General features: G+C 50.5%; 1 protein-coding gene across 9 annotated transcripts in view; it reads left to right on the plus strand.

The window, feature by feature from the left end:
* TLN2 (talin 2) overlaps nucleotides 1-21213 on the plus strand; it is a 222880-nt gene that overhangs the window by 71650 nt on the left and 130017 nt on the right. The window contains exon 1 of one of the 9 annotated variants that reach the window (XM_053272348.1): nucleotides 11533-11552. The exons of the other annotated variants lie outside the window; for them this stretch is intronic. The gene's annotated coding sequence lies outside the window, so the exon portion shown is untranslated. Of the gene's footprint in view, nucleotides 1-11532; nucleotides 11553-21213 lie in introns of those variants that run through there. 9 annotated transcript variants of the gene reach the window in all.

Genomic DNA, 21213 nt, shown 5'->3' on the forward strand with positions numbered 1-21213 from the left:
GAGAGCTGCAGAGCTATTTTGGAACCTGGCAGAGGAATTCTGAGTTAGCTCTCCTGGGGAAAACCTGCCGAACGTTTCGCGGCTTGATCGGCCAGCCGCGTCCCCAGAGCCCGTCAGCAGTGACTGTTCTCTGTGATTTCAGAACGCAACAGATGATGACCTCAGTTCCTGGCTTTTTTGAGCACACAAAAATTAATCTTTGGAATCTGAAGGTCTATCAGCGTGTGGGAGTGAATGAAATGCAGACGTTAAATGGAGGGGAGAAAAGAGGGGCACAACGCCTCAGCGTGAGCAGTCAGAACACTTGCTCATTCTTGCATGGTGACCTTGGAATTTGCAGTTCACTCCTCATTTTATTTTTAAATGGGCTTGACCAGAAAATGGCTCTCTGCTGAATCCTAAACCTGAATCTGATTAAAGTAAGAGCTTGTGTTGAGCTTGGTGAGGCAAAATGACCATGTGTGTGGGAGAGGAAGGCAGGAGATGACCCTCTACGGCATGCACACATGCAAGTTTTTTGATGTCTGCTCCGTTAATTTTGGATTGCACTCAGGGTGAATCGGGAAGCCCCACTCTGAATGCATGTGTGCACACACTGCCTTGATACTGCCGTCCCAAACAAAACCCATTTTGCTCACCGATGAAAAAGATTAGAGGGGACACTGATGGCCAGATACAGACACTGGCCTGGTTCTTACAGTCGTTCAAGTCTAGGTTTAAAGTTTGTAACCAGCATGAGTGTGATTGTGTGAACTCACACCAAGATTACCAATGTTGGTTTGTATCTTGAGATGAGTCTGAGATTCCCGCCTTGGCAGGGGATCACAGTCATGTCAGTTACTGACTTTAAACCTAGATTCTAACAATTGTGTGAACCAGGCCATTGGGATCATGATTCCCATCATGGTTGAATCCTGCTTCTGCGCAACATTCCTGTGCTGTGGGCTTGTATGGTTCCTCCTCCCCTTCATGTGTGAAAGGAAGAAGGTTTCTCCTTGTCCTGCGTCAGGTTCCCAAGCGTGGGTCTCCAGATGTTGTTGGACTACAACTCCCAGCATCCCTGACATTGTGCCCAGGGATGCTGGGAGTTGTAGCCCACAACATCTGGAGACCCACGCTTGGGGATCTCTGGATTAGCAGTTGCATTCCAAAGGCAAGAAATGGTGCCTCCCAGGATATGGGCACTTGGTTGTGAGAAACCGTAGACCTTGGGAAACTCAGCAACCGCTGGATTCAAAACAGGTGATGTAAGCTGAGGCCCCTAATGAAAAGGCAGACTCCGGAGACCAATTTGTCCTATCGCTCTTTATCCGGAACGGAGGCCTATTGGAATGGATTTAATATAGCTGACATCTTGAGGCAGCTGTGCGTCCTTGCAACAGCCAGAGAAAGGGGGTGGGCTCCCCTCCTGGCTGAAGAAGTGGCTTTCATGCAGGACCAAGGCAGTAGCACCTGTGTGAGATACTTAAATGGGGGATTAGCCATTCTTCTACACTGGGGGGAGCGTCCGCAGCCTGGCGTGATAGCCGATCTGTGCCAGCTTGTCCAATTACCCACAAAGATGGACTGGGGTTTTTGAAGCTGCCTCTGTAGCCTTGAGGGATGTTCTCTGGCCAGGGAAAGCTGGTATTTTGCGCCTGGGAACGCTAAAGTTTCAGCTAAATGTGTTCTAACTGGCCTGCACATATGCTCGAACCATTTGGTTTAAGTGGGATGCCTGTCACTGCTTTGAGGTTGCCTGGCTTGAGGTTCCTCCTGGGCTCTTGCAGTGACTCCCACGAGCCCTGATGCCTCTAAAAGGGGAAGTTCGGTCTGTCAGTGGCTATTAGCCATGATGGGTTCATGGAACCTCCATGTTCAGGGAGAGTATACCAGCGAATGCCAGTTGTGTGGGAGCCACAGCAGGAAAAGACTCTTTGTGCCCTGCTGGTTCATTTCCCGGAGGCATCTGGGTAGCCATGGTGGGACACTGGGCAGAACTTACCTTTGGGATGACCCAGCGGGGCTGTTCTCATCTGTAACAGGACGTCCTCACACTCCTCCTTTCCAAACCTGTACTTCTCCCTCTGTCTCCCTTTGGGCCAGGGGAGTCCTCAAAGCTCTCCAGCTTCAGTCCCCAGAGCTTAAGCGCCCATCACCCCAGCCGCATTGTAGTCCAACTGCCTCTGGGCACCCCAGGGCAAACTTTAGATTGTTGGCTCCTCGGGGCAGGGGCCTGCCGCTCTGGGAAGTGCCATGGACATGGGGGTCGCTCTGTCCACTTTAAAAAGAAGACGACCAAGCTGGGCGAAGAACCAGGGACAGGCACCTGGTGTGGAAGAAACACAGTGGGTATATTTCGGTGGGATTTGTGCAGGAGAATGTCCCATTGGGTTGTGCCACTTGATGTGGTAGAATGGCCAACCCCAACGGCCTTCTCTACCTGTCAGAGCTGTTCTAAACGTATGTTTGTGTTGGTGGCTATTCTCGTTGCCCCAGAAATGCCTGCAAACTTTAACCATTCAGTAGCAGTGTTCTTTGTGATCTGGCTGTGGATGAGGTTCGGGGATAAAACTTCCCGTGAGTTTTCTTTGCTTCTAGTGCATCCCCAGTTTATGCCTGAGTATAGGGAAGTGCTAGGACGTAAACATGGTGCTCGTCCCTTGGAGGTGCAGAAGAGGCTGGAGAAGCAGAAGCAGATCCTCTAGCATTCTTGTGCCACGTGAGTAAAGGTTTCAGGCCTCCTGGGTCATAACAGCTCCCGGGATCACTTGATTTGGGGAGGAGAGCTGGTCTTGTGGTAGCAAGCATAAATTGTCTCCTTTGCTAAGCAGATCCACTTGGTTTGCATTTGGATGGGAGACTACGAGAGGAGAGCTGGTCTTGTGGTAGCAAGCATGACTTTCCCCCCTAGCTAAGCAGGGCCCACCCTGGTTGCATATAAATGGGAGACTAAAAGTGTGAGCACTGTAAGATATTCCCCTCAGGGGGTGGAGCCACTCTGGGAAGAGCATCTTAGGTTCCAAGTTCCCTCCCTGGCAGCAACTCTGGGATAGGGCTGAGAGAGATTCCTGCTTGCTACCTTGGAGAAGCCGCTGCCAGTCTGGGAAGGCAATACTGAGCTAGATAGACCAAGGGTCTGACTCAGTATACGGCAGCTTCCTATGTTCCTACATAAGATATACTGCTGTAAGAGTTTTCCCTCCAGGGATGAGGACACTAGCTCAGGGGCAGAGCATCTGTTTGGCATGCAGAAGGTTCCAGGTTCACTCGCTGACATCTTCAGGTAGGGCTGAGAGAGATTCCTGCCTGCAGCCTGGGAGATTGGAACCAGGCATTGTGAGCCCTTTGGGAACAGGTGGCCAGCTTATTTGTGTTTTATTATTTTTTAAATTTTTCTATGTAATCTGCTTTGAGAACTTTGGTTGAAGAGCGGTCTATAAATATCCTTCTTCTTTGTGTCCGTTCTGGAGCATCCTGGCTCTCTCCCTCCTATGTTGCACTGGTCTGCACACCCTGGGGAAGCACCTTCTCCCCGCCTTCCTCCTTGTCCTTTGAAAGCAGAAGGTGCAGCTGGGCTCGGTGAGCACAGAGTAGTGGGCCTTGCCGTGGCCAGAACTAGCTAGCGAAGGCTGCCTTGTGGTGGTGGGCTTTTCATTAGCAGAAAGGCATGTTTCTCAGAATGCTGCCTACCCAACTGCACAGCTTGCGTTCTACGCGATCAGTGACAATTCTCATGGAAGAATTTTCCGCCTTGGATTTTAGGTGGTGGGCAAAATTTGGCAGGGTGGAAACCAGGAGCAGTTTTCAAAGTCCCCCCCCCCATCTCAAAAATTCTGAGGATGTTTGGGGGATGTCTTATTGCTGGTCGGTGGGAAACGGCTGTCCTTCCCGCGTGGAAACACTACTTCCTACTGTATTTTTGGAGTGATAGCAGCAGCTGTGCAGAACTTTTCTTGGTAGCCTGCTCCCACCAGAATGCCCTGTTAGTCACATGATGTCATTTGGTAGCATCCTTCTGTTCTGTGGGAGCTTTTGCGGGGAGAAATGGTGGTCACCAGAGGGGTGCAGATTTTCTTGGCCTCCTGAACATTTGACAAAATTTGCCCTCGTTTCTGCTGCCTGAGAATGCAGCAGACAAAATGGGAGGAGGGCATTGCAGTTCAGATGTACAAGTTATTCATAATGTGCTTATTTATTTGTTTATTTTGCATTTATATCCCACTCATCCTCCAAGGAACTCAGAGCAGTGTTCGTGGTTATTTTTATCCTCACGATACATGACTGGCCCAGAGTCACCCAGTGAGTTTCATGGTTGAATAGAGATTCGAACTTGGATTTTCCCGGTCCTAGTCCAACACTCTAACCACTACACTATGCTTATTGTATTTTTATACCGCCTGATATAGAAATCTCCAGGTGGTGTACAAGTTAAAACATAATATAAAAACAGTATAAAACAGTTAAAATTCATAAAACAGATAAAAATATAAATGAATAAAAACTCATTAAAATTTCAGTTTCAGTTAAAGGCCTGGGAAAACAGGTGGGTCTTCAGGGTCCTCCTAAAAGCAAACAGAGAAGGAGATGCTCTTATTTCAGCAGGGAGCATGTTCCACAGCCCTGGGGCAGCCACAGAGAAGGCCCAATCCTGAATTGCTACCAAACGAGTCAGCGGCAACTGCAACCGGACCTCTCCAGATGACCTTAATAGGCGACAGAGTTCACGACAGAGAAGGCGCTCTCTTTTTACATTGCTAATGCAGTACATTAAATTCAGATCTTTCAAGAAAATCAGTATTGCATAGATTTCTATTTCCCCCAAATTTCCAAAGGTTTCTTTCCCCATTGCTTCAACATTTCCCAAAATTTTACATCTCTCATGTGCCAGTTGAATGGAATTGGACCAATTAAATAGGGATGAGGCCATAGCTCAGTGGTAGAGAATCTGCTTTGCATGCAGAAGGCCCCACGTTCAGCCCCTGGAAGAGACTCCGGCCCAAAACCTTGGAGAGCCACTGCCAGTCTGTAAGGCCTATACCAAGCTAGACGGACCAAGGGTCTGGCTTCAGTATAAGGCAGCTTCCTCGGTTCCTAGTCCGCTAAGCTGACCCCATGCATCTGGTCATGTAGACTCTTGGGGAATGTACTAAAAGGAATTTCTGAATGGCCATTGGCCGTTGGGTAATTCAGTGCGTTCCATGGCCATTTGGAAAGAACCAATGCTTTTCAGTGGGCATTCCCTGGCATTCCTTTTGAGATGTCCTGACACTAGTCCACATGCATGCAGAAGGTCTCGGGTTCAGTCCCTGGCAGCCTCTCCAGATAGGGCTGGGAGGGATCCCTGCCTGCAGCCTTGGAGAAGCCGCTGCCAGTCAGTGCAGACAATGCAAGATGGACTGACTCAGTGGAAAGCAGCTTCCTATGTTACTGTGGGACTGCAGAAGGCTGATGTACCAGGAAGCACGAGACATCATTCCCACCCCACCTCCTGCACCAGTTGGATACTTCGTTGGCAAGTGACAAGAGAGTTTGCCAGAATTCCATCAGTTCCTATTTCCTTACCTGCCTCGGATGATGCTAGCAGCTCAGGTCTCTGGAATGACCTGCAGTGTTCCTTCTAACAGATTCCCAGATGTGGTTCACTACAACGTCCATAATCCCCAAGCAAAGGCTGGGGATTCTGGGAGCTGTGGTCAACAACATCTGGAAATCCCTGTTAGAGGGAACTGGTGACAAGAAGTGTCAAACAGGCCCTGAGATGCCTGTTAATTTCTCTCGATGATAGCGAGTTGAAGACCATGCAGATGGATTAAGATTGCCTTTTATGGATAAAGTTTTCCTCTGCAGAGCTGGGAACAAACTCAGAGCGGGGAGATGGGCTCTGCTCCCTCACCATTTTGGAGCTTCAACGTTCAATTCAGCACCTATCAGTTAAAAGCATCATTCCGTCCGTATTGCTGCAGCCATTGTATTTGCAGGGTTGTATGGTTGAAATGCAGCTCTTTGTAGCACGGCCACGTTGTAGAAAGACCACTCTAGCAACGCGCATGGGGAAAAATGGAGCAACACATTCCCAAGAGGCCGGAATACGGGCAAGACAGTTTGGTGCCCGTGTGGTCAAATCAAGGGGGCTGTTCAGACTTGGGCCTGAGAGAGACTGGACACAAATTCAACTGGTGTGCTATCACCCAGCCCTGGTTTAAAGCAGGGAACTGCAAGGAAACCGGCCAGATCAAGGACACCCCTTGGCAGCGATGGGCCAGAGTGATTGATTGATTGATTGATTGATTGATTGATTGATTGATTGATTGATTGATTGATTAAGTGCCGTCAAGTCGGTGTCAACTCTTAGCGACCACATAGATAGATTCTCTCCAGGATGGCCTGTCTTCAAGTTCGCCTTGAAGGTCTCTCTGTGGTGCCTTCATTGCTGTTGTCATCGAGTCCATCCACCTTGCAGCTGGTCATCCTCTTCTTCTCTTTCTTTCAACTTTCCTGAGCATTACGGGCTTCTCAAGGGAGCTGGGTCTTCGCAGAATGTGTCCAAAGTAGGATAGTTTGAGCCTGGTCATTTGTGCCTCAAGTGAGAATTCTAGATTGATTTGTCCTATGATCCCTTTGTTTGTTTTCCTGGCTGTCCATGGTCGCCTCAAAAGTCTTCTCCAGCACCAAAGTTCAAAAGCATCAATGCTTTTTCTATCTTGCTTCTTCAAAGTCCAGCTTTCACTTTCATAGAGTGTCACGGGGGAAACCATTGTCCGAATGATTCTAATCTTTGTACGTGTACACGACACGGCATCTAAATATCCTTTCCAAGGCCTTCATTGCAACCCTACCAAGTGCTAGTCTGCGACGTATTTCTTGACTGCTGGATCCTTTACTGTTGATGGTCATGCTGGCCAGGTTTGATTAGTGGTCAGGGCAACTTACATAAGAAGAGCCCAAGGAGGCCTCTCTAGTCCAGCACCCTGTTTCCCACAGTGTCCCACCAGATGCCTCTGGGGAGCCCACCAGCAGGGAGTGAAGGCATTCTCCACCCCTCCTGCTGTTGTTTCCCTGCAACTGGGATTCAGATGCATCCTGCCTCTGAGCCTGGAAGCGGCCTATAGCCATCCAACCTAGTGGCCACTCACACTTGAACTGGGGGCTCCTGCCCCTTCTGCTGGCTACAGCCCACCTCCCATCATGTTCCCTTTAGCCTTCCTGCCTAGGTCTTGGAGGCTCATTCCGAGCTGCACAGAAGCCTTTGCCACCCTGATCCGAGGCAGTCCAACATGCATCTGAAGGCCTTTCCCAATATCCTCTTTTTAAACTCACCGTTTGAAAGGCATACAATACACAAAGCCATCTTTGACGCCTGCATAAGCATGGTGGATCGGAAACTATGGAAGTGGGAAAGAAAGATAACATTGTTGGGATTCCGAAAAGCTGCGCTTGGCTGCTGGCAGACAATGAGGATCTTCACCATCACCCGTGAGTCAACAATGGCCTGTCTGTGCAGATTCTGGTCGCCTGGGGGCCTGGCCGCTCGCCAGGCTGATATGGATCCCCTTTGGAGAGGCTCCACTCCACTTCCAGCCGGGTGGAAGCAGAAATGACTTCGAAAGCGAGGAGGAGTGTTTGCTTGTTTTCTTTGGGGAAAGAGGTGCAATATTTGCCCCCTGTGGTCGGTTGGTGGAGAATGATCCTGCCCCCCACGTGCTGGACATTTTGGTGCTCACCGTGGCCAAATGCCCCCCCCCCACACACACATCTCTCTCAGCCTTTCAGAGGACTGAAGAGGAAGCAACTTGGGAGAGCTGGTCTGGTGGCAGCAAGCATGACTTGTCCCTTTAGCTAAGCAAAGTCCACCCTGGTTTCATTTGAATGGGAGACTTAGAAGTGTTTGCATTGGAAGAGATTCCCCTCAGGGGATGGAGTCGCTCTGGGAAGAGCAGAAGGTTCCCAGTTCCCTCCCTGGCAGCATCTCCAAGAGAGGGCTGAGAGAGATTCCTGCCTGCAACCTTGGAGAAGCCGCTGCCAGTCTGAAGACAATACTGAGCTAGACGGACCAATGGTCTGACTCAGTATACGGCAGCTGCCTATGTTCCTCTGCCTTCTATAGGTTAAGTTGGGAGGTGGAAGGGAACTTGGATAGTGAAGTTGAGGCTGGCGGAGAGCAAAAGCGGTCTTGTGTTTATCAGCAGTTGCAGTCATGGAGAAGGAAGAAGAGACTGGGTAGGGCAGAGGGATTTCTGCCCATAGAGTTAGGCTAGAGAGGTGCCACCCATAGACTTGGCTTGGCTAGAATGGTGCCACTCCAGCTCTGTGGTGCTGCTGGCCCAGAGAGGAGGTCAGAAAGCAAACAGAGCCGGATGGAGTATATGCATTATAGGAGGCTGTATGGGAGGAATGTATCCATTGAACTATAATGTGTACCCCCCAAAATCTTGCTTTTTTATTATTTGAATTTCCCTATATTGCTCTTCTGGTTTGCTGATGTATTGCAAATTAGATAATGAAAAACAAACTGAAGAACCGGTCATTCTTACGTTCTCAGAAAACGTTTTGGTGGATTTGTTCCTGCTTTTAGTGAGCGTTCCTTCTCAGTCCTTTGAGAGAACTTTTGCATTCATGTCTTTGCCAGGCTGTCTGAGGCATTCCATATGACAAACGGACAGGCGATGCAACTTTTCCGCAATATAATCTTTATATGCTGGAATAAATCAGGCTGGAGTCACTTTTTGGATGCAAAAGGAGAGAAGCGCATCGAGATCCAGGCAGGCCGTGGGCTGTGGAATGGCTTGCTGTCCCAATTACGACATAACTCAAGGGAATGGAATCTCACGGTATAAATCAGGCAGGCCTTGCTTCTACCTTGCTCTCTGCACCCGAGTTTGCTCATCCCTCTTGGTAGGATCTCCCAGCCGAAGGCCAGTGTTGGTCGTCCTCCCGTCTCCAGCTCTCTCGCGTGGTTTATCTCCAGCCTGCTGTTGCCTTTCTCCTCCTTGGCAGAGCAGTCTTGGCTGTGAGCCCCTCTGCCGTCATCCCAATAAAGATCTTGAACGGACCTCTGCTTCAGATGTCTACTCCAAGCCTTCTTATTGCTGATACAATCCGCCTGTTCCCTTCCCTTCCTAATTCTCCACCGCTGAAGGAGATGCATGGCGTCACTTGGAGAGAGGTGAAATCCAGTTGTTTGGAGGGGGAGGCGGGAGGAGAGCTGGTCTTGTGGTAGCAAGCATGAATTGTCCCCTTTGCTAAGCATGGTCTACCCTGGTTTGCATTTGAATGGGAGACTGCAAGTGTAAGCACTGGAAGATATTCCCCTGAGGGGATGGGTCCACTCTGGGAGGAAAGAGCACCGGCCTGCCTGCATGCAGAAAGTTCCAAGTTCCCTCCCTGGCATCTCCAAATAGGGCTGAGAGAGACGCCTCCCTGCCTGCGACCTTGGAGAAACCTCTGCTAGTCTGTGTAGACAATACTGAGCCCAATGGACCAGTGGTCTGACTCAGTATGTGGCAGCTTCCTATGTTCCTGTGAAGTTCTCCTCGGGCCCCAAAGGGAGATCGGCTTTGTGACACATTCGTCAACAGCTGTCCTGCTGTGTCTTTTCTTAGTTGTGGGTCAGCAGACGAATATGGCCTTCATGGGCCCCTCTAGCCGTTTGCTTGTTATGTCCAGAAGGCCACGTGACGTCCCGGGGGAGCTTTTGTAGGACTTCGTTGGCAAGTAGAGCAAATTAATGGAGAGCAGTTCTTTGCCATAATGACTCAAGGAAAGATGGCGCCCTATGCAGAGGCCACAGACCTCTCTATGCTTGCGAGAAGCCACCGGGGAAGGCCATGGCCGATCTGCTGGGCTGCTGCCTGCAAGGAGCTCTGTGATCCCTGCCTCCTCCTGGCTGTCTCTGGACAAGTTTATTTCCAGCTGGAGTCAAGTTATTCTGGGGTTCCCCCTCAGATTGCAGCCAGCCAGGCAGAAGCCGCTTCTCAAGTGACCCCTATATTTGGGCCCGCTTTCCTGGCTTCCAGTATCTGGTGTACGGCACACCATGTGCACGGCCGGCTTTCCCCTTTGGGCTTCCGCTTTGCCTCCTGCAGGGTTGTTTTTGGGTTGCTCTGGAAAGGTCGCTTTCCGAAAGGCAAGCGTCTCGATGAACCGGCTGCAACCTCTCGCTGCGGATGGATCCTTGAGCCCCTCTCCCGTGCCGTTTTCCGCGCACGCTAGCTGTGCCTTTCCACTTCAGGTGTGTGTTTGGGGCCCAGGATTCTTGGCAGTGCCACCAAGGGTGCTGGGCCGTGCTTTGGGCATCTGAGAGCTGTAGTGGCGGGGCGGGGCGCCGGTCCTGTTGGGTCGGGCATGGCCGGGGGTCTGCCATGGAGCATGCCTTCTGCACGGGCAACGACGTCACGGTTGGAGAGTGGAGCTTCTTGACCGGGAGAAGTGCCTTGGCCAGCCCTGAGAGTGGTATTCCCCCTCCTCATTTGGCTCATGGCTCCAGCGGTCTCACTGCATTCCGGCTGCTGCTGCTGCTGCTGCAAAAAGGGACCCTCTCCTGGTGGAGGGGAGGAACTTGCATGGGGACACCGGCTGGTGTCTCCTCAACCCCAGCCGCTTTGAAGGCGGCGGTGGCGGCGGCTGCTTCGGAGAGTGGAGCATTGCCCTCTGCAGGGGGACCTCTATGCTCGCCTCTCCCACAGACTGCCCTTTCGTCTCCCCTCCAACTTCACCCAGAAAGCAGAGCTTTCTGCAGCTGTGGCTGGATCCCTGTGAAATGTCAGCTGGCCGGGGGGTGGGGGGGTGAGGCAGCAGAGCCGGCCCCTGCCCCACATGCCCCAGTGCAGACAGAGCGGCTGTGTCTCTTCTGTCCTCTCTCCATGCCAGGCCCCTTTGGCTCATGGTGTCCCCTCAGCAGCATGGCCCCATCAGCCCAGGAGCCAGCTGTGCTTGGCGTGGGGCTGCGTGAGGGGCTGCAGGCCGAGGCACTGTGGACGGTGAAGGCACCTGGTGTGTGTAAAGGGGCCTTCTTCTTCGGAGAGCTGGCGTGACGGGAGTCTCCCGGTGTGAGTTGAGCCAAGAGAGGGAACTCGGGGCTGCATTGCTGAACAGACAGAAATAGCTTTGCAACTTGAGAACCTCCAGCCCGGATACTGTCGTCTCGCCGCCGTGCAGGCTTCTTTTGCAGCAGGTCTGCAAGCCCCAGCAGTGGGGGGCTGAAGGGGCAGATGATGAAACTATAGAGGAGGTCTTCGAGTCTCTCTCTCTCTCTCTCTCTCTCTCTCTCTCTCTCTCTCTCTCTCTCTCTCTCTCTCTCTCTCTCTCTCTCTCACACACACACACACACACACACACACACACACACACACACACACCCATCCACCGGCTGCTGGCAGTGCTTCCACCATGCCGACAAAAGGGCTTGACTCCGGGAAGACCTTCAGCCGGTGGCAGCCGTGGGCCAGAAGTCGTTGATCCAGTCCATGGCCGGGGAGCCATCAAAAGGGAGACTCCATAAGCCTTGGGGAGTGCTAAGGAATTTTGCTCCTCATGGAAGGAATTCCCAACGCTCTTGTGGGGTTCTGATAGAGGTACGTGTGCTAACAGAAGGATTCCTCGGGAATGCCTCGGCTGAACTGAGAGAGTCGGTTTGGGTGCACAACAAGCTGCATGCTAACCAAGCCCTTTGGCCCTTCCGTGGGGGTGCAAGAACTAGCACAGGAGAGCTTCAGGACCCTTTCAGGGGAAGGGGGTAGTTCCTACTCAATGGGCCCTTCATGGCTCCTGCAAAGGCCCCCTGCCCTTTCCCGCTCTCCAGGAGCCGGCTCTTCCGGGACGTGGCGGGGACACTTTGAAGATACCACCACTTGCCTCCCCCTCTTTGCTTTGAAAAATGTGTTTGTTTTTCCCAGGCTGTAAAAATTAGATATATTCTGCATTAAGCCTACTGTTAATCAGTAGCATTGGCTGTATGGATACAGTAGCAGGGCTTCTCCAAGATGGGTCCCCAGATGTTGTTGGACTGGAACTCCCATTGACCGCAGCCACAACAGCCTTTGGCTGGGAGTGATGGGAGTTTTCGTACGACAACATCTGGGGACCAAACTTGGAGAACCCCTGCTAAAATCCAGGGCCCAGCTTTTGGGCCCTGGATACCTGAGGGACCGCCTGGTCCCAAGGGTTGCTGCCCGCTTGACGAGGTCATCTGAGGGGTTGTCTGCTCCAGGTGCCGACAATGAGGGAGGCTCGGCTGTCGTGCACGTGGGACAGGGCCTTCTCTGTGGCTGCCCCCAGGCTCTGTAATGCTCTCCTGGTAGCTATTCACTCCTCGGTCTCCATCACAGTTTTTAAAAAGCGTGTGAAATCTTGACTTCTATATGATATTATTATTATTATTATTATTATTTTACATTTATATCCCGCTCTTCCTCCAGGAGCCCAGAGCGGTGTGCTACATACTTGAGTTTCTCTTTCACAACAGCCCTGTGAAGTAGGCTAGGCTGAGAGAGAAGTGACTGGCCCAGAGTCACCCAGCTAGTTTCATGGCTGAGTGGGGATTTGAACTCGGGTCTCCCTGGTCCTAGTCCAGCACTCTAACCACTGCACCATGGTGGCTGCTGCTTTGTATTATGTAGGGTCATTTTTGTGCTTGTATTTGAAATCTCTTGAGTCAGATCCATGTTTCTTTTTCTAGCTTAATATTTTAATTGCAGTTTTTATAGTCTTGTTTTAACTTTTCTATGTGAACCGCCTTGAGATTGTTTTCATGAATGGTGGTATACAAATTAAATAAATCAAATAAAATAAGAGCTGGTCTGGGTCCAGCCCTGTTCAGTACAGTATTGGGAGTGTAGAGTTGCTTTGCTTTCAGAACAGGACTGAAGGCCGTCTCATGGCTGGGATCAGTGAGGGCCTGCTAGAAAGTGGGGGGGGATCCCTTCAGCCCCACACATTCCTGGATTTTGCTCAGGGGCTTCCTCACTAGCCGGAACCAGGGACTGGACGCTGACTAGGGTAGAACACGCTCCATGGCCTTGCTCTGCCTTGGATCAAGCGGTTTCTACCTGTCCCCTGACTCTTGGCTAATAGCCCTGCAAAGCAGGTGCCCGCAGCAGGAGGTGAGCAGGTGAGTCAGTAGGAGGCCGTGTGTCCTGAGGATGCAGCCTTGTGCAGCGGGCATTTTGCAGCTGGTAGCGGCGGATCACAAAAAGGGTGTGTCTGGCTTGGCTGGTGCTAGTTCTCATGGAGGCAGCAGACTTCTGGGCTGTACCACTGCTGCAGGGGAGGAAACTCATGCCATTGAATACTCCTTCACACCAAAAAGAACTTGGCTGCATGGGGGAAACTTCCCCTGCAAGATCCCCACTGCCTGTTAAGATCATCGGGAGGGGTCCGTCTTCAGGTGCCACCAATTCATCTGCTGGCAACCTGGGATCGGGCTTCCTCAGCTGCCGCCCCTGGGTTGCGGAAGGTGCTCCCCGTGGGTCTAATAGGCTTCGGGAGACCCCGAAAGACCCATCTCTTCAGCCTGGCTTTGATTCATATCTAATTGGTGTTGAAAGGTTCTGAAAAAGAGCTTTATGTTAATATTGTAACAGTTTTTATTTTACGTTTTATGTTGAATTTTAATGGTTTGGCTTTGGGATGTGAACCGCCCTGAGCCCTTCTGGGATGGGCAGCATATAAATGAAATGAAATAAATACAACTAGGTGTCGGGGAGAAATGTTCCGGCCTCCAACAGGCACTTAGGACAGGAGGTATTTATTAAGGCTGTTCACACAGCCGTTACTGGGGTAAGACAAGCATCTGTACGAGCTTTGGGAGCTGGGTCCACCCCTGGTTTCCTGCCATGTGCTAGTGAAAATCTAGGCAGGAGGAAGGTGGGAATCATCAGTGGGGCAGGAGCTGGGCAGGGCCCCATCCAACCTAGTGTTTGTCCCCAGCACTGCAGCGGAGCAGGAGGGGAAGCCCTCTGAGTCTGACCCAGCTCCTCTCTCACGCTCTGCGCCTCCCACCCAGGTTGCCCCCAGCACCCAACTGAGAGTGCACAGAGCTTCCAAAGCTGGGTAGGATGCTTGCCCTACCCTATTTCTGATCGTGTGAACAGCCTTATTAATTGCTACGCATGTGCAGTTACTACCGCCCAGAGATGGAGGTGTTGCCAGTTTGAATCCCTGCTGATATGTTTCCCAGACTATAGGAAGCACCTACATCAGGCAGCAGCGATGCTGAAAGATGCTGAAAGGCATCATCTCATACTGTGTGGGAGGAGGTAATGGTCAACCCCTCCTGTACTCTACCAAAGACAACCACATGGCTCTGTGGGCGCCAGGAGTCGACAATGACTCAACGGCACACTTTACTTTATTTATTTTCATTTATTTATTTGATTTCTATACTGCCCTTCCAAAAATGGCTCAGGGCGGTTTGCACAGAGAAATAATGAATAAGATGGACCCCTGTCCCCAAAGGGCTCACAATCTGAAAAGAAACAGAAGATAGACACCAGCAAGAGTCACTGGAGGTGCTGTGCTGCGGGTGGAGAGGGCCAGTTACTCTCCCCCTGCTCATAAAAGAGAATCACCACGTTAAAAGGTGCCTCTTTGCCAAGTTAACAGGGGTTTACACATTTGAAAAATAAAATAAATAAATGTGTCCAGGAGTGCAGACGGACGGAAAACTTCTGGAGCAACTCCTCACTTAAATGTTTTGTGGGGAGAGGAATGACACTTTTTAAGGCAGAAAAGAATTGGGGGGTTTGGAGTCATGAGTTATCTGGTTTGGTGGGGGGAGTTCAGTAAAATGAGGGGGCGGGGAACTGGCCTCCTGTGCCCATAACATTTCTGCCTCACCCTCCTCACAGGCACTAGAAAACAATAAATGAAAGTTGTGTATCTAAATGCTAATCTAATCACTCTACATTCAAACAATGACTCACTGAAGCCAATGTAAAGAAGGGCCATGGAATCAAAGCTAGTTACGACAATTTTATAAACAAATCAGATTGAAACACCAAAATTGCCTTGCAACTGATAACTGGAGCAAATAACATGTCTAATTAAATTCAATCAAAATATAGCCTAAAAAACCAATTACTGCTCAAAATCAAAGGGGAAAGTAGAATGCAAAAATAACATTTAGACTTCTAAAATCATGTAATGAAAACACTATATTAATACAGCCTTTTTAAAAGTCTGTATAAAAGAATGGTTAGAATTCTGTTTCTAATGGGGTTGCATTTCACTGTGTGAGCCTCACCTGTGCTCTGAAAGCAGCCCAGTCCAGACGCAGGTCTACTACCTCCGCGAGAAGAGAGGCTGGAGGGATGATGTCAATGCTGCACCTGGGTGTGCTTGGTAGGCAGATGGCGGGGGGCCGGGGGGCGAAACGGGGATCTGAAGGATGCCTCCCTTGTAATGAATCGGAGGGGCTGTCCAGCGCCCTTCCTGACAAAATAATTTCCAGTTACACACACACACACACACACTTACACACATAGATGGAGGGTTACGTCAGCAGCTGGGAACACAGCACATGAGGAGGAGGCATCCGTTATGAAATCATACACACACACACACAGACACACACACAGAGGCCATTTTTAGTGCAGCTCATGTGGGATATTCCCAACGTGTAGCAAGGAATTTGTTTCCAATTGTGGCCGGACTTCTTGCCGTGATCATGTGTCAAGGTTTTCGGCTGGCTTACTACACCACAAATAGGCTGCAGCTAACTGTATGAACTGAGTTTAATTTATTTTTAATGTTTTGCTCTCTACCTTATAATTTTTTTAAAAATTGCTTACAAACATTAAAATGCATCATTTGAAAAACAAGCCCCAAAACGTAAAAATGATAGTAGCACTGAGATTTGCAAACATTGATGGTGTTTACAGACCCCCAGCAGGAGCAAAATGCCAACTATTTAACATGAGTTAGTAGTTTTTCTGTGAGTGTTTTGTTTTGTTTTTAATGTTTTTTGATCTTAACTTTGAAACTCCTTTGGCGATTCTGGCAAACTGGAAGGTAGGGTAGACATGAAATAAGCAGCACAATGCAGGCTTTGTAGTTGCAGCACACAAGAAATGATGCAGCCAGAGAAGTTTGTGCCTGGAGCTTGGATCTTCCAACATACTGACCCATCTTAAAACCATCAGGTTGTAAGCACAGGGAGCTGCCTTCTACTGAGTCAGACCTTTGGTTCCTCTCGCTCAGTATGGTCCACACTGACTGGCAGTGGCTTCTCCAAGATTACAGGCAGGAGTCTTTCCCAACCCTACCTGGAGATGCCACCAAGGATTGAACCTGGGACCTTCAGCATGCAAATCCTATGGTGGACTAGTTTCAGGACATCCTAAAATGAATGTCAGGGAATGCCCACTGGAATGCACCACTTGCTTCCAAATGGTCATAGGAATGCACTGAATTTCTAAATGGCTAGTGCATTCCTATGGCCATTTGGAAGCAACCAGGGAATTCTATTGGGCGTCCCCTGTCATTCATTTTAATACATTCCTTGGAGTCTACATGATCAGATGCATGGGGTCAGCCTAGTAGATCTAAGAGCATGGGAAGACGCCTTATTCTGAGCCAAAGCCTTGGTCCCTCTCATTCAGTATTGTCTGCAGTGACTGGCAGTGGCTCTCCAAGGTTCCAGGCAAGAGGCCTTCCCAGCCCTGCCAGGAGATGCTGCCAGGGATTGCATCTGGGACCTTCTGCAGTCACAGCAAAGCTACGGCCCCGTCTCTATCACAGCGATGCCTAGGAAGCCCACTGAACACGCTGCAACACAAACCGGCAGTCTTGCACTTCAGGTGCTTCCAGTGGGCATGAACCGCACGGAAGACGTTTGCCAATTGCCCCCTTACAACGGTGCTTCAGCGGGCAGCAGCACTTTCTAGAGGAGGGAGGCTCCACTCGGTGGCTGCTGGTGTGTGGGCTGGAGGAGGCGGCGGCGGCGGCAATGGCAATGCCAAAGGTGGCTTCGGCACACTGTGGCTTTGAGACTCGTAGTCCTGGCAACTGCTGTTACGGCAACTCAGGCTGCAGAGGGCTTGGTTGACCTGTCCATTCAGGATGCTCCTCCCACTGGAGAAGAGAGCTGGTCTTGTAGTAGCAGCAAGTACAACTTGTCCCCTTAGCTAAGCAGGGTCTGCCCTGGTTGCATATGAATGGGAGACTTGATGTGTGAGCACTGCAAGATATTCCCCTCAGGGGATGGAGCCGCTCTGGGAAGAGCAGAAGGTTTCAAGTTCCCTCCCTGGCAGCAGCATCTCCAAGAGAGGGCTGAGAGAGGTTCCTGCCTGCAACCTGGGAGAAGCCACTGCTGCCAGTCTGTGCAGACAATACTGAGCTAGATGGACCAATGGTCTGACTCGGTATACGGCAGCTTCCTAGGCTCCTGCTGTTGCTCCCTTGCAACTGAGATTCAGAGGCATCCTATAGCAAAGGATGATAGAGATAGCCTATAGTCATCAGGACTAGTAGTCACTGATAGATCTGTCCTCCATGAATTTGTCTAAGCTCCTTTTACCCAAGCTGGTGGTGATCATCACCACATCCCACGGCAGAGAATTCCATAGATTAACAATGCACTGTGTGAAAAAGTCTCCTAAGTTTCCTGGCCATCAGTTTCATGGGATGGCCCCTGGTTCTAGTGTTGTGAGAGGGGGAGAAAAATTTCCCTCTATCCATTTTGATAGATACAGCCTTAAGACACAGCCTTCAGGGAGCAACAGCATCCGAAGCCTGAGGGCTTCCTGTGCCACTGTTTATTATCAGAGGCTTGTTGAAAACCGAACGCTAGAGCGTGGAAGGTGTGTGGGGGCAGATCTGCGGTGTGGAGGGATGCCAGCAATCCTGTTAGCAGAGTTGCTTCAGCGAATGCTGCTGAGCACAAGATCAAAAGACGTCGCAAGTGCAGCTGCCAGTTTCTCCCAGCTTCCCCGCTCCTTCCAGCAGAATCCAGCCCTCTTGCAGTCTGGGGCATCTGACTAGATCTTGTAGCGATGGAGAATCCCGCCTTCAGTTACTAAATTATAGCTCGCCGGTGTGTAAAGATGCCTCCGGGGACCCAACTCGGCATTTGTGAGCATGTAAATATGGCCTGCAAGTTGGGTGACTCATCCCGACCACCTACATGTTCAGAGCTGCATCTGGCAGAATGAAGGAGACTGGAGTGAGGCAGCCTCTCTTGGTCAGCGGCTGCCTGCCTGCCCGCCCGGCCTTTCCAGCCTGCTTTGGGCCCTCTTGGGCTGTTCATTGCTGGCAACCTGTCAAAGCGCCTCTTTCAACTCAGAGCTCTGTTGGTGTGATCGAGATGTGTGCCCATCTGAAATGTTGAAAGCAGACTTGGTCAGATTCTAAATTTGGCTGTCAGGGTGTCAGAACACAGCTGGGACTGCAGCAGATGAACAGGAGACCTCACGGGTGCAATGTTCCCTCTGGCACTCGCATGTTTTTTGATGTCCTGAGCAGTAGTGCACTGGAGGGGCGGGATGTGAATAATTCAAATAAATAAATAAAATAACGCGTCCACTCAGTCAGTTTTAGATCCCGCTCAGGTTGAATCAGGAAGCCCCCCGCTCTGAATGCATGTGCACACACACTGCCTTAATATTGCTGCCCAGAACAAAATTCATTCCGTGAATTAGAAAAAATTAGAACCCTGCACGGGAGGCAGAATTCTTGCTGATTTGGGCCACTGGACATTCTGCTTCCGTGTTAATGTTGTGTGTGTACAGAGTTAAGCCACCTAATGCCGCAACCGGGAAATGCTTGACTAACAAGCAGAATGTTGCCGGTTGAAATTGCTGTTGGTGTGTTTCCCAGACTATGGGAAACACCTATATCAGGCAGCAGCCATATAGGAAGATGCTGAAAGGCATCATCTCATATTGCACGGGAGGAGGCAATGATAAACCCCTCCTGTATTCTACCAAAGACAACCTCAGGGCTCTGTTGGTGCCAGGAGTTGACACCGACTTGACGGCACACTTTTACCTTACCTTACAGAGTTATTAAGGTGGCCAACTAGGACTTTCCCCCGACATGTGCAGGACAGCAGTTTTTGAACTTGGTCCCCTGATGTTGTTGGGACTAGAACTCCCATCATGGCCTTTGGCCACTGTGGCTGGGGATAAAGGGAGTTGTAGTTGAACAGTATCTAGGGACCTGCGTTGGAGAACCCCTAACTGATGGTCACCACTTGCTGCTGTTGTGAGTGTTAATTGTGCTTATCTTGCTTACATATGAGCTTGACTTGACCTATTTGTGTGTTGTTGAACCAGGTGTCTTGTGGGACAGAAGTGTCCCCTGGCTTAGCACTGTCCACCACAAATAAATGCTGGACCCGTGAACAGCAGAAGGTGCCACTGGCACCAAGGATGGGGCTGCCCAGTGTGCTCCCACGGCCCCTCCCAAGTCATGAAGAGGGATGAAGAATTGGACCAAAATATACCTCTTCCATTTCATGACTATCTGGCTGTGTGTGTGTGTGTGTGTGTGTGTGTGTGTGTGTGTGTGTGTGTGAGTGAAATACACATCGACAAACTTACCAATTGAGGATAACATTTTGCATCTGATAAAGGCAACTCTAGTCTATGGCCTGGTTCACACAATTATTTGAGTCAAGGTTTAATGTGGGCTACTGACATTAACATGATTGTATGAACCCATGCCAAGGTGGTTATGGCCTGAGATGAATCTGAGATCTCCACCTTGATGTGGGTTCACACAATCATGCTAATGTCAGTAACCCACATGAAACCTAGATTCAAATTACTGTGAGAACCAGGCCTATGAAAGCATATGCCACAATAAACCTGCAAGTCTTTTAAAGGTATCCCAAACTTTGTTTCCATCTTCCAATATTAGCATGTCTTCCAACTCTTTCTTACTGAAAGTTGGAGGAGGATATTGCTCGACTTCCAAAGCCATTACTGGGTGATCATCTACTGTAGTATGTTTTGGAAAATGTGTTTGTCTTCCAGGCATGCTGAGGATGTTGTGTGTGTTTTTGATTACATTTTTCAGTGTTTAAGGCTTTGACACCCTTCCAAGCTATATAGTTTTGCTTACGGCGAAGATGTAATTATCTCCGCTTGGGTAAAACTCTCTGCCAGGATTCAGTGCTATGATTCTTCTCCTAAGATGAAATTTCTCACTCGCTAACACAATTGGGGAAGCAAGGTGCAGTTTATCATTGAAATGTGTGGGGCCTCAGATGATCGCAGAACACTGGAGCGCAACAGAATGGGAATCGTACAGAATTAGGCTGGTCTTGCAGTTTCTTATGGGCCTTCCCTCTTCTTATGGGTCAAGAGCAGGTCCTTCGCGGTTCAGATGCCTTGGTTCGTTTGGCAGGAGCTATGAGGAATTCTGTTCTCCATGAAAGATCAAGCAGGGTTCCCCCTTCCTCACCGGTAAACTTGGTATTTCATGACACAGTTGTCTATGATGGTGAATGCTTAGGTAGTTTTGAGGTATTCCTGCATGTTTTCTTTGTTGGAAGTTAGCTTATTTGAGACTAGTATTTTCAAGCCCGTTAAAATAACGGGCGCTAGTAGGGTGGCCTCTGTCGCCGTCTTTCCTCTCCCCGTGCTTGGCCCGCCCTCTCGCCCTCGCCCGACTTCCTCTGCCGCCTCTGTTGTTTTCGGCGCCCGGGCCGGACCCGCTGCCGCCGCCTCTCCTCTTCCAGCAGCTGGGCTGGACCCGCCGCCCCCGCCTCTGGCCTCCTCGTGGCCGCCTCTGGCCTTTCTGTGCCCGGGCCCCCAGCATCTTTCCCTTCCCTGTTGCTGCCCCTGTTCTTTTTGGCGGGCGGGCCAGACCCGCCGCCACCTCTTCTATCCCCACGGCTGGCCTGGACCCGCCGCCGCCTCCTCTGCCGGTCCCGTTGCCGCCATTTTTGCTCCGCGCCGCCAGGCCTCGGCCGCGGCTTCCCCCGCCGCCTCCTCCCCCCTCCATGTCCCCGCTTCTCCTTCTCGGTTCAGTGGCAGGGCTGTTCCCGCCGCTGCCACCTCTGCCCTCCCCGGTTCCCGGTCCCCGCTTCCCGCTTCTCCTTCCCCCTTTACGGGAGCCAACATGGCTGCCGTGTCTCTGCGGCCATATCTTTCTTGGACATTCTGGGCATGCGCTCCGCGCATGTCCAGAACAGCCAAGAAAGAAACGGGCAGACACGGGATTACACCTAACCATTTTATTATAGAGGATTTACAAGCACAAATGGTGTCTTCTGGTTTTTTTGGTGTGTTT

Source organism: Hemicordylus capensis, chromosome 10 (assembly GCF_027244095.1).
Source record: "Hemicordylus capensis ecotype Gifberg chromosome 10, rHemCap1.1.pri, whole genome shotgun sequence".
NCBI classification, from domain to species: Eukaryota; Metazoa; Chordata; class Lepidosauria; order Squamata; family Cordylidae; genus Hemicordylus; species Hemicordylus capensis.